Here is a 13,996-nt window from a genome sequence, read left to right as displayed (position 1 = left end):
TCATTCTAAGCATATGTAGAAGTGGAGTGCCATATGGGAGGATGTGTGTTGCCCATGCATAGTTTATTGTTGTTATTGCTTTCATAGCCATTAATTGTGAACTTTTGGAATAAAGGTCACCATCTTGCATAAAACACAGGTGGTTAGGAGTAAGGCGCATCAATAAATCTGTGCCTTAGATAACACTCAGTGGGTTTGTACTGCCGGCCTGAGGGGTGCACAGGAAGCTAAAGTCTTGTGATACCTTCCTGCTGAGGAAAAACACACCAGCTCGCTCTGTGCTCTGGTTTGTTTATATATATATATATATATATATATATATATATATATATATATATATATATATATATATATCAATTACTTAAATTAAATTTTTTGTCTCAATAAAAAAAATTTTCTTCTCATGCTTAAAACTGTCAATGTACAGTAGTGGCAAAAATTTTGGTCAAAAAGCCTTTTACAATGAATCTAAGTGAACAGAAGTGAACCTGCCCACTAAATGATATAACGTTAAACATGACGCATTTCTTAAAATTTTAAAGCAAGATTAATTTTTATTCTAATTTTTAGTTTAAAAATAATTAAAAAAGGAAAAAACGCCCTGTGCAAAAGTTTCTTGCTTTTGGAATTTTTTCCCATTCTTCCTGGCAGAACACCTCAAGCTCAAAAATATTCTTCGATCTCTCCACAGACTTTCAATAATATTCAAGTCTTGGGACTGTGGTGGCCATTCCAAAACCTTCATCCATCACTTCTGGAGGTACTTTGTGGTTGATTTTGAGGTATGCTTTGGATCATTGTATTGTTGGAATACCCAACCTCTCTTCAACTTCAATGTCCGGACTGACCTTTCAACATTGGCCTCTAGAATGTATTAATATTTAGTGGAATCCATTCTTTCTTGCACAATAGTTCAATGGATAATCCAATATTTCATGGTCTGCTTTTGCTGAGAGATGAAAAGGTTAAATTCCATATGACTCCAAAACTATTCAACGGCATTACTATATTTCCTTTAACACTGGATTGTACAATATATCGTTTTATTCCATTCACTGCCCTATTGAGAGCTTACTTTGAAACACCCTGTTTCAACAGAAGACACCAAGAATACCCAATATTCTGAGTGACAAATCAACTGCCTGTTGTATTTCAAATAATGCACCGGCGGTCACTAGAACTCTCCTAAGAGCTACTGGAAAATATTGATACATAAAATATTTTATTTGAGACAGCAAGCATTCAAGTGAACAGAAGAATGTATTTATAGGTTGCAGGTGTAATGTCTAATAATAATGTAATGTCTTTGAACAAAGCCATGCTTGTTTTTAAAGCCGCTTTAAAGGAAATAGAGTAGTTATAGTTACTGAATTTATGAGTGCAGTGACACCTTAATCTTACTCATGACAAAAAATATTTCTTTCCTCCCTCTTAATGTGCAGTACCTGACTTTCTTCACTTTTTGGTGAAGTCAATGCATAAATCACAAGGACAAGCACTATCTGAGTTAGTTTTGGGGTTCTCCTGAACAATAGGGGGCAGTGTGGTCTGCTTTTGCTGAGTGATCAAAATGTTGAATTCCTGACTCCAAAACTATTATCACCAGCATCACTATATTTTCATTTAACACTGGATTGTACAATACATATAACACAAAACTGGAATCCTGCATAAGCAGAAGGCAAACCAGACCGCATAAAAGGATCAAACAAATTGATAGTTTCAGTGCAGGTAGAGAGATTCCTTTGGAAGTTAAAGTTTTTGAATGAAATAGTTTACTGTGAGATTTTGAAGTGAATGGTGCAAGAGAACTGCCAAAATAATGGGACTGTCACTATCCTTGTCTGCACAAGCTCTTGTGTATTTTAACTGTGAGACCTATTGCCTTGAATTCCACCAGGGGTCAGTATGTTACTATAAAATCAATCAGGATAACACTGATAGCATTGTGTTCTTTGAAACTATTTTTACTATATATGTTCAATACAATACAAATACTGTACAAATCACATAACATAGTATCGTAATATTAGCAATGTTACTTGACCATGCCAAACGCAACACCGCATCAAATACGGTCATCAAGCTTTGGAAAGGGGCCTTGTATGAGTATATTATTAGCATTGTGTTCATAACACACGTGGTCATGTCTCCCAGGTCAGTGATCCAATTAGAGAAATGTAGACATAATATATAGAATTCTGTTGGTCTTACAAATCTACAAGATGGAATTTTCCAGAAGAGAGAAAATTGCCTGTCTGTAATACTGGCTAAAATGATAAAAAGTCTAATAAAAACAGTAACAATGACTGGCAACAATACAGAAACTGGCAACAATGCAATCTCAGAGAGCCCATTTGACAGACAGTATATCACTCCAAGTGCCCTGCATTAAGTGGGTGAACCCAAACAACAGACCATAGTAGCCAAATACATTTGCAAGCTGGAAAAGTAAATAAATAAATCACTCTGAATATAGCACAAGCTGCAATAAAACCCACCCTCTCCTAATTTGCTTGATGCCTACCGACCTCACAAAGCTTTCGCTGCACAAAGCAGCAAAGAAACCTTCTTGCTGATGGTCACTGATATGAAATCAGCAGCTTGGAATTCAGCAGCAGTGCATTCAATTTGAAAGCTGAATAAAGATTGAAGGAAAATATCCCCAAGGGCTATTGAATCATATCCCAGTCAGCCATAATTATTGTAATACTATACAATTGTATGATATGCAGTGTCCTCCGTAATGTTTTGGACAAAGACCCATCATGTATTTATTTGCCTCTGTACTCCGCAATTTGAGATTTGTTATAAAAAAATCACGTGGTTAAAGTGTCACATTTGAATAAAGGGCATTATTATACATTTTGGTTTTTACCATGTAGAAAATACAGCAGTGATTATACATAGTCCCCCCATTTCAGAGGGGGGGCTATGTATTTCAGGAGTCATGTTTGGTATTTTGCTGCATATCTTTTGCATCCAATGACTGCTTGAAGTCTGCACCATGGTGTTTTGGTGATGCTCTGCCAGGACTGTATTGCAGCCATCTTTAGCTCAGGCTTGTCCCCTTAAGTTTTTTCTTCAGCATATGAAAGGCATGCTCAATTTAGTTCAGATCGGGTGATTGACTTGGCCACTCAAGAATTGACCATTTTCTAGCTTTGAAAAACTCTTTGTTGCTTTAGCAGTATGTTTGGGATCATTGTCTTGCATTGAACTTCCGGCCAATGAGTTTTCAGGCATTCGCTTGAACTTTAGCAGATAGGATGTGTCTATACACTTCAAAATTAATTTTGCTACTACCATCAGCAGTTATATCATCAATAAAGATAAATGAGCCGGTACCTTTGGCAGTCATACATGCCCAGGCCATAACACCCCCACCACAGTGTTTCACAGATGAGGTGGTATGCTTTGGATCTTGGGCAGTTCCTTTCCTCCATAGTTTGCACTTACATCACTCTGATATAACTTAATCTTCATCTCATCTGATAACAAGATCTGTTTCTAGAACTGTGGTTGCTCTTTTAAGTACTTCTTGGCAAACTAATCTGGCCATCCTGTTTTTGTGGCTAACCAGTGGTTTGCATCTTTGCGTCTTCTGCATGCAGTGGTCATTGACAAATTCACACATTCACAAATTCCTGTTTCTGATCTGTCGGACAGGTGTTTGTGGATCTTTCTGTATTATGGAGAGAATTCTTCTGTCGTGAGCTGTGGAGGTCTTCCTTGGCTTGCCAGTCCCTTTGTGATTAGTAGTGCAGTGTTCTTACTCAAGTGTTACTCAACAGTTGATTTTAGAAAATCTAAGGTTTGGCCTATGTATCTGACAAAAATTCTGCCTTTTTATGGCTGCCTTGACTTTCAGTGGCATAAGTATTCTTCATTAAAGTTGCACTGTTCGGAACATGGTGAGCTAACTTGGTGTTCGGAACACAGTGAGCTAACTTGGTGTTCGGAACACAGTGAGTCTTTTTATCTGCACATAGGAATCAATTAAATGGGACTGATTTATCAGAAACACCAGCTAAGCCATTGTCCCAAATGGGGGGATACTAGTAAGTATAAAAAACAGATGGTAAATTGACAATTTTGGCCATGTGGTTTTCAAGACTTTTTTTTGTGGTTACATAAAGGGTTAAAAAAGCAATGAGCCAGACCTGTTCACAACAAGCAAGACCTGGACACTCATTAAATAAAAGTCATGGGAGCATGCAGATTTATGCACACAATTACTTGTACTAATTATGGAATTAGCTGGAACAAAAACCAATTTGCACTGGGGTCCTTCTTTGCATCCCCATGATGGAAGGAGTAACAAGCTGCCTCTTTAACTATGTAATGCCTTTCAGAAAAGCACAAGGTCTGCATAGATGGTACAGTATAAGGTTGTGGTATATCTCTGGTGTGTCAAGTCATGTTTATTGTGATGACGATAATGATAATGACTATTGCACCAATTGAATTGGGAAACAAAGACATATACGAATAAATAAATGGATATGCCTGGATTATCTTTAATTATCATTACTATTTTTCCCATGAAAATAATTTGCTTCTTTGTCACAGACAAGAAGCCCACCCTCTGTCCAGAGATACATTTTTTGTCCGATAAAGGCCCTGAAGGGTCAGAGGCAGTGAAGGACGCACAGCCTCAAGAGACAGAGCTAGGCCAGCTGAGGAGTCCTTATCTGAAAGCCTTATTTATGTGCTATTCACAAAGATATCTTTCAGGAGCTGGTGGATGGTGAAGTGCAGGGGGACTTGGTGAAAGTGGCCTCTAGACAATGGAATGCATTAGCCTATAAGTGGAAGCAGGGATGAAGGTCAGTCTTATAAATGTATATAATTTATGTAGGCTAAATCTGGAGTCAATGCTAATGACAAATTGGATAGGATATACTGTAAATACTTGCTTATCGCTACTTGCCCAAGCGCATGCACTTCAGCATGTGTGCTTGAGTTAAACCCTCTGATAACCAATTTGAGGAGAATGGCAAGCTAATTGCATTTTCTCGCAACACGAAATGTGACTTTCAAGGCCGACATGATAATTCCCCTAAGGACCACCAGTGCGATCCGGAATTACAATGCACCAGCATTCCAATGCACCAGCAGACTTACAAAGTATGAGCCAGTAGCCCAGCGATGGATCTCGCCATCCACATCTCAGGAATATTTCTTGCATTCTCCAACAAATTGAAAAGTGTTCACTCTGAAAATTAAAAAAAAAAAAAATTTATTCTGTCATACATTAAAACGAGATTACCTGTCATACTATCTAAAAGGAAACCAAAACTGAGGAAAAGACAGCCTAACTACTGTAGAATACACTCGACACAAATAAGTACACCCTTTTATCATGAAGACTGAAGCCTGAGTCTCACCAGCAATATAAAACAAGGGCTCAAGTGATGGCAGATTGTCAGAAGCATAAAAAGTGAACCACCCCATCACAAAAAAGGAAATGAAAGCGAAGTTCTAGCAGCTGTGATATGAGATGTGTAGTCCACAGCTTTGTGAAAAGGATTTTGGTGAGTGAGTTCAGGAATCCATTGTAATGAATGCTTTTGTTGAATAAGAATAAGGTACCAGAAAAGGGCCAGAATAAGGTACACCATTCCAGTAAATCTTTGTCACAGAAATGAAAAGGCTTTTCAAACACAATGTGTAAATTCACAAAACATGCGTATGATCAAAATTTGATTGTTAACTGTGCTTATGAACATTTCCACAAACATTGCACCATTCATCATCATTATTTTAATTCTTCTTTGGTAAGATAAAAATCTATGTGTGTTTTGAAACGTATATGCATACTCATAAGACGTTTCAGAATCAGAGGATCAGAATACACCAGGTAAGACATACACAAAATAGTTCTCACCTTGATCACTGCTGTACTTATTTTAACTGGATAAACAATCAGTTAAATAGTGCTGAAGGAAACTGTTTATGATTGCAGTATGCCACTATTCCTAAGGCATATGACAAGCCCTGCATGATTTGTCAATCGTATAAAACAGTAGAGAAACTGACAGTTTAGAATACTTGACAGTGGATGTCCCATGATGACATACTGTACCCTCATGGCTACCTCAGCACTAAATAAATCCACCAAAATATATGCTTCCAAAAGAAAAACAAGTCAGACTTGTGCTACTCCTCAAGTCAAGAAAACTGAGGCTGATAAATGAGCCACAAACAAATATGACAAACCAATATATTCATGGAGAAAACAGCAACACATGTCAGAACTACCTGGCCTAGCCTGAAGCACACAACTACTACTTATAACTCCCAGGGTCTGAGTAAGATGAAGAAAACTTTGATTGGAATTTGTGCAGTACAAGTCACTTGTTGTAGATGGGTTTGCATCCATTTTTTTCATACTTTTTATGCACTCTCCCGTAAAATGTTTACAGCCTTGTCAGTTCTGAAACTGCTCACTGGAATGAAATTTAAAAATATTGTATTTTTCTCCCACTTAAAAAAAAAATGGAATGTAATTGGTCTCATCTGCCCAGAACTGTGCAGGCTCATTTAGATACTATCCAGCAAACTGCAGCCTGGCTATTCTGTTTTTGCTGTGAATGGGTGGTTTGCATCATGCAGTGTATCCACCGTAGTTCTGTTTGTGAAGTCTTCTGCAGTCAGGAGCCACTGTTATATCCACGCCTGCCTTCTGAAGAGTGATCTGTTGGACAAGTCTTTGGGGATTTTTCTTCACTATGGTGAGTATCCTTTGGTCATCAACTGCAGAGGTTGTTATTGGGCTACTTGCGATTACTGAGCTCATCAGTGCTTTATTTTTTATTAATGATGTTCCAAAGAATTGATTTTGGTAAACTTAATGTTCAGTCTATGTTCCTGATTGTGTTCTTTTTTCTCAGCCTCATAATGGTTTCCCTGACTTTCTTTGGTACAACTTTGATAATCTATAAAGCCCTTGAAGTCAATGCACATCAGCAAGGATTGCTGAATATTTCAACCACAAAGCAGTAGCTTGGTAGACGGCTCATTAGTGTTCATGGATGTTAGGCAAAAAGTCAGTTTGGTGCTACTTTTGGAAAGCATTCCTTTTGTTAAACACAGCAGGGGCCTTTATCCTCGTGGTGATTAAATGATACTCATTTCCTTTTTTGTCACTGCAGTAGGTACACATGATTACATGTGAGCAGTGCATGTGAAAGGACTGGTCTGTGATCATAACATCTCACCTTGTTAAGTAAAAGGCGGCCATTATAGTGTCATTTTGCCTCATTCATCAAACAGTCCATGAGCCTGCGATCAAGTACTTATGTATGACAGCTCCAGATCTCCAGATAGCTGCGAGCTCCATTCCCTGTGGTTGAAAAGCAGCATGCAGGTAATAAGGGTGTTTTGACCCTGAGCTGAAACAAATACAGTGAAGCATATGTCAAAACTATCAGTTAGAAAAAAGTATTTCCCCTAAATACTCAGAAACCAAGTCTGTTATGAAGAAACTGCAAGGTTGACAACAGAGCTCATTCACATTTAAAAAATATGTTATGAATATCTAAGCAGATGTATTTAATATATCTCTCAACATAACATGAAAACGCTTCCCTTCTGTTGAAGAGAACACATTTTTCCCAATCGGGATATGGCCTTGGTTTATCCTACTGTAGGGTACAAAATGTTGGCAAACACATATAAATCTATTTTAAGAGGACAGGGAATCACTTACACCATCTGGATAATACCAGATACTGACACCTCCATAATAATAGGCCACAAATCCTTCAGCCAGGATGGGCTGTGCTGTGATCCTTTTTTAAATCACCCAGCTAAAGAGAATTTTCTATTCATTTATCTCAATGCTCAACACTGCTTTGCAGCATGATCTGTTGCCAAGGTGACATTTTGGAAGCATATGGCACCTTTTCAATCGGTGAATGCACTGTACAATTGTATTTTTCTAACTGTATCTCAATTTGCAACTATGTGTCGGCTGCATCAGGAAAATGGAGAATAAACCTGAGTGTACAGAAATTACATTACATTACATTTCATTATTGGCATTTGGCAGACGCTCTTATCCAGAGCGACGTACAACAAAGTGCATATCCATAACCAGGGATAAGTTCGCTGAAAGACCCTAGAGGGAAGTACAATTTGAACTGCTACCTGTACAAAGATAAGGACGAGGGCCAATTTATTTATTTATTTATTTATTTTTAAACAAGAAACAAGAAATGTATTTTCTAGAAAGTATAGACTGTTATTAAACTGACACAGTATGAAAACTAGGCAAGTTAGCAAGAATGCAGGTATAAAAAATAACAATATTTTTTGGAACTGGGAACATACGGTATATTAATAGAATTTGCAACCTTCTGAGAAATCCTTTGAAACAATCTCTTGCATATTTGTGTTTGAGCAGGTCCCAGATGGCACAGATAAAAACAACATTGATGTAGGTGCTCTCTCGCTTTCCATCTGTGGGAAGTAGTCACAGTGTAGCCAAGTTGTAGAGGTAGTTTTCCCATTACTGAGATGTAGTGGCTACGTCTCTTACCGCAGTTCTACTATAGAATCAGATTTGTGACAAAAGTATCAAACAAAACATCATACCAAGTATCAAAGACAGACAGTTTGCACAGGTATAGACAGAAATATTATACTTACAATATCTTCCCTTTTTTCTGCAAACTCAACAGCCTTCTTAAAAGCATTATTTTTCTTTAGAAAATGTATTTCTCAATTCATTTATTCCTCTCAATCAGAAATCTTTGGCTTAATAATTTTGACAGAAATCTGAGTCAAAAGTATGTTTTATTTGATCATGTTAACAGAAAACTGATTCTGTGTTAAGCAACGTAACTGCTACAGTACATCTGCCACCATGCTACATCGTGACTGCCTCCCACTGATGGAGCACTACATCATGCCAACGTTGGCTCTAATTAGCTATGCTAGCTGGAGTAGTTTTATGAGGAATTTATTATCCACTTGTTTACGGTAAGGGATGAAGTTGGGCATAAAGATACATATGTAATTATTTTTATGCACAATTGTTATGATATAATAGTGTTAGAAATCTTCTTTTTAACATGCATTTATCCGTAAGATAGAAACCACTACATGCTGTGCTATTCAAGAATGTATGACAGAGTGGTGATCAGCCTTGGTCCGTTAACCACCCTGAAGTGTCATACATTTTTGTATATGCATGGGCATGGAGTGGTTTATAGCTCTTATACCATGACTACAACTGAAATGCATGGGAAAATGAAAATAAAATGTAGCATTTAGTTACCAGTATTGTGAACATGCTGAACTGCATCATTTACTCAAATCCATAACACTATGCTACATTAATATTTCCAAAATCTAATGCAAAACCTTTACAATTAATTTCCAGAATTGCAATAGAATTGATCTGAAGCATGGTTTGTGGGAGTGGGGATGTTCTATTTCAGTATGGCTGAGGCACAGAAAACTTAGTTCATTCCTTAATCATATTAATACTAATATATCTCCTTCATCTGATTATGGAAGCATTCTACTGGAAGCATTTCTATTTTATTTTGTTTCCATTTTAAAAACATTTCTCTACATGCACGCCCATGAGGAGAACTATTAGCCTGCTCACAATTGTGCAGATTCCCCAGGAGAAACCTCACGCTTACGGAAAGCGGTGCATTCTCCTTCTGACAGATGTTGCGGCCACTAGGGGTGAGCTCCACTCTGCTGGAGAACGCATTTCGCCGCAAGGAATAATTTGCAAGAGCGCGCTTCCATGTTCCAGTCGCTGGGGCTTGTCTAAGCTGATTTACCTCTTTCTTGATGGAATTGGCTGTTACGCGCTATGCTGTGTTAGATGCTTTTGAAAATGCAGGAACAGTTTCCTTTAAAGTTCGATATCTTAGATGAAGAGTTTGGATCGGGGTCGGAAGCCTATCTACAGTGAACCACAGCGATTGCCTGCGGTCACACTTCCTGCTTTTGATGCCCTGAGAACTTGATTTTCAAAGGGCAATGCACCATAGAGATGGAGAAGGTGTGGATCGGGGCCACAGGGTCTGTGCTGTCAGGTCCTCATCACACCAGCTCTGCCAGCCTTTACTCTGTCCTGCGGGGGCAGTGGGCAACTCATTCCATGGTTAGTGATTCCCATTATTTGCATCTCTGCAGGACTAGGTTAGGCCACCGCCGTGAAGGAGAACCAGCCATAATTAAATTTACTTCATTTCAAACTATTTCAGAGTCAGACCTGAATCCTTGAGTGAGATTACCAGTAAAAGGAAAAGAACAGCACATCTGTGAAGGCTTTTACTTTAATAATACAAGAGGTCTTCTTGTAACATTTGGGTTTGCTTTTCAATTTTGAAATTAAATGCTGTGCCTGATTGCTGTAGTTGTGGCAACAAAGTGTTCTTATGTTGAAAACAGAGAAATACAATGAAGGCAGACATGCACACATGCATAGACAACACGTGAATTTTTTACGATTTAAAAATTCACTTTATTACACCTGCTGTACTGCAGGCCATGCTAAATTACACCTTCACTGGGATCAACCTGATGTTTGCGCCCTGTCACAATGGAGAATGACACCATGAAAGGGAAGTGATTTTTGATTGGTGGAGCAATCAGTGTATTTGCAAAAAGCATCCTGAAGGTGATCTACTATTGACATAATCAGCAGAATTGCACAGGCCTTTGTGTGCCGTTATTCTGCTTTTAAATAATGTGTTGATCATTGACATGACGCACACTGGGACATAATGGAAGATTACTGAGAGAAATGAGCAGATAGTTCAAGGACAGAGGGCACTTTTTTCATGCTTTTGTTTGCTTGTCCCAGTCAATGAAGTTGTGTGGGCAAAGTTATTCAGCTCCCAAAATAAAGACCCTGGTAATGGTTGTTCTGAAGAGGCGGATCAAATAATACCAATGAGATTTGAAAAAGAAGAAAAGCTCCTCAAAATCATGTTGGAAAATTCCTGGCAGCTTAAATATGCCGTACTGGGGACCTGAGATAATAAAAAGTTCTGTTCTATTAATATGCTGTACAAAATGAATGACTGGAAGATTGGGCTGCAGTTCCTTTCATAATTGTGTCCAATGTATTACCATTATCAATACCATTATCAGACATTGGCTGTGGTGGTAAGAGCAGTTGTCTGGCAGGTAGGAAGGTTTTGCCGGTTGAAGTGTCCCTGAGCAAGACACCTAACCCCCAAATGCTCCTGAAGAGCTGGTTGGTGCCTTGCATGGCAGCCAATCGCCGTTGGTGTGTGAGTGTGTTTTTGAATGGGTGAATGAGAAGCTATCATATTGTATAGCGCTTTGGATAATGGCGCTTAATGAATGCCAGCCATAAGCAGACCACACTCCATGAAATATACAGAGCTATACAAACAGTATTTGGTAAAAATATATCTTTTTTCCTTTTTCGTGATTTGGCTCTATATTCCTCAATCATTAGATTTTAATCAGACAATTCATATGTGGTTAAATAGCATGTTCTCAGCTTTTATGTAAGGGTGTATACACTCAGTGAACACCAGAACCTGCCACTTTTTACTGTCTGTCATCCATCCACAGAATTTGGGAAGATGACTTTTAGTTTTTATGCTCCATGGTCCTGGAATCAGCTCCAGAAAGATATCAAACTGGATCACTTCATCCCTGTGGGTGATTTTAAAAGTTTATTTCAGACAATAAACACTGAGATCTGCAGCTGTTTTATTGAGATTGTATAACTGTAGAATTTGTGTTTTGTATTGTTTTGACTTTTATGTTTAGTCGCTGCTTGCTCCTCCCTTGGCCAGGGCTCCCTTATAAAATAGATAGCCATCTCAATGGAACTCACCTGGTTAAATAAAGGAGAAATAAATAAAAATATTAAGTATACCTAAACAACCGCTTGTTAATGCAAATATCTCATCAGTAAATCGCGTGGCAGCAAATCAATGCAAAAGTAACACATTTAACTGTACCATTCCCATACTACTGGGGGGCACTGTATGGGAAATGTTTAATTTATGACTGGAATAATGAAAAAAAAAAAGATGGTGTTTTGTGTAGTGCTAATTGTGACTTAACACAAAGGAACTGCCAGGGAGCTTGTCAAAAGGCAAAGTCAGGAGAAGTTTCAGGAATGATGGTGTGTGCTCCCTTTACACATTTTAAATAATTACAGTGTGTTCTAAACCCTCTGATGAAATGTTCTATTGTATGCAGGATAATGCGGAGGTACAGTGGAAGGGGTGAAAGGCTATTAATAGGCCTTCCACATTGCAGGGAACACTTCCTAAGGCATAAAGCAGTCATTTTACAATGAATGAGCGATAACATGCGCACTCACTGTGGGACTTCCTCTAGGGCAGCATCAGATATTGGGTTGACTAGCATTTATGATAATGAATATGTGATTTTATTTGTTGATACAAATAATACAAATTTCATATGGTTCTGGCTGTAGATTGGCTCTATTTGGCTCTTCTATTTGATTAGGTTAAAAAAAAAGTGCACTTGTAACTGTGGTAAGTAGTAACAATAGCAAGTAGCAAGTAACACAAGTCTATTCTGAATGTTTTTTGAGAATAGGAACATAGGACAAAATAATTTCTGTCCTTATTGATGATGGCTTGGGGATAGAATGGCCCTGGGTTGGTACTGATTCCTTATTTCTTTTGGAGTATTAGTACGAGCTTTAACTTCTTAAGTATCGCCCCTTTCGTAACACAAGCTTTAAAATCACATACCAAAAATAAAATGATCAAAAAATGGTGTTTTTGATGACAGTAATAATCTTGGTCACTTCTGAAAGGTAACTATTTGGGGGTTGTTTTCCTAGAGTAACAAAAATGTCTCATTTATCGCAAACACTGCCATCTCTGGCCAGTTTTTTTGGAGACTCCAAAAGAACACATGGAAACTAAATTATATTATGGGCCTCATGTAAAATACTATATTTTGCTTACAAAAGTATACAACATTTTTCAAAAATGTCAACCTCTCCCTACCTCCCTCTCAACCTCCCTCTCCTTGTACTCTCCTCAGACAGCAACAGGTCGAGAAAATTGTTAAAAATAAGTACAATAATCACAATAATAACATCTTGTATACTAATATACTGATTGAGGTCCATTGATTCAAGTTTGTAAAATACCAAACCCCCATCAACAGGTCAAACACACTCAACAATTTAACATGCTATTTACTTATGAGATGAGAGATTCTTTGGAAGTCCTCTATTTAGATGTAGGCATCGCGAATATTCGGTAAAACGAACTGTTTTTGCTGACGCATCAGCATACGTAATGAAAATGTCATGGTTTCATTATGCAGGCAAGGGAATGCTGTGTTGTTTCATGCATGCCTCAAAAACTATACACCTTTGGAAACATAATCATTAGCTAAATGGCCTCTCAGTGCTCACTTCAATAACAAACCACTAGCCGGTTTTAGGCTGAGCAGAAGTTATACTGTATTTTTTTGCTCACAGATGGGGGTCATGCTTATTCTGTGCAACTGCATTCCCGATACTAGGCATAGAAGCTCATGCATGGGCTCATTGTGTTACAGAGAGCTTATACAAAACGTAGATAATAGCATTCTTATGTACAAGTACATTTGTAGAAGAATGCAACGGCGACACGGACAACAATAATAATTCCACCAGAGAAATTTGTAAACAATGGATATTCCATCAACAATTCTACAAGTTAGCCCATTTTTATAATTGCATTATTATGCATTTGGTTCGCTGGCTGTTAAAAGAACACTGACATTATCTTATTTTGTATATGGATTTTCAAAATGCAGAGTAGGCAAGGAACTGCTGCCGCTAAAGCAATAGCATCTATGAATAGGTTACACAGATAGAACCGTGAGTTTTAATGCTTTCAAATGGTATATCCTGTAACCATAGTAATTGAAAATAGCACTATGAAAAAATGAATGAATTAACAAAAAAAAAAAAAACCCACAGCAGCCCTGCCCTTAAGGGTTTAAA

The sequence above is a fragment of the Conger conger genome, chromosome 9 (genome assembly GCF_963514075.1).
Source record: "Conger conger chromosome 9, fConCon1.1, whole genome shotgun sequence".
NCBI lineage: Eukaryota > Metazoa > Chordata > Actinopteri > Anguilliformes > Congridae > Conger > Conger conger.
This window is presented reverse-complemented; position numbering follows the sequence as displayed.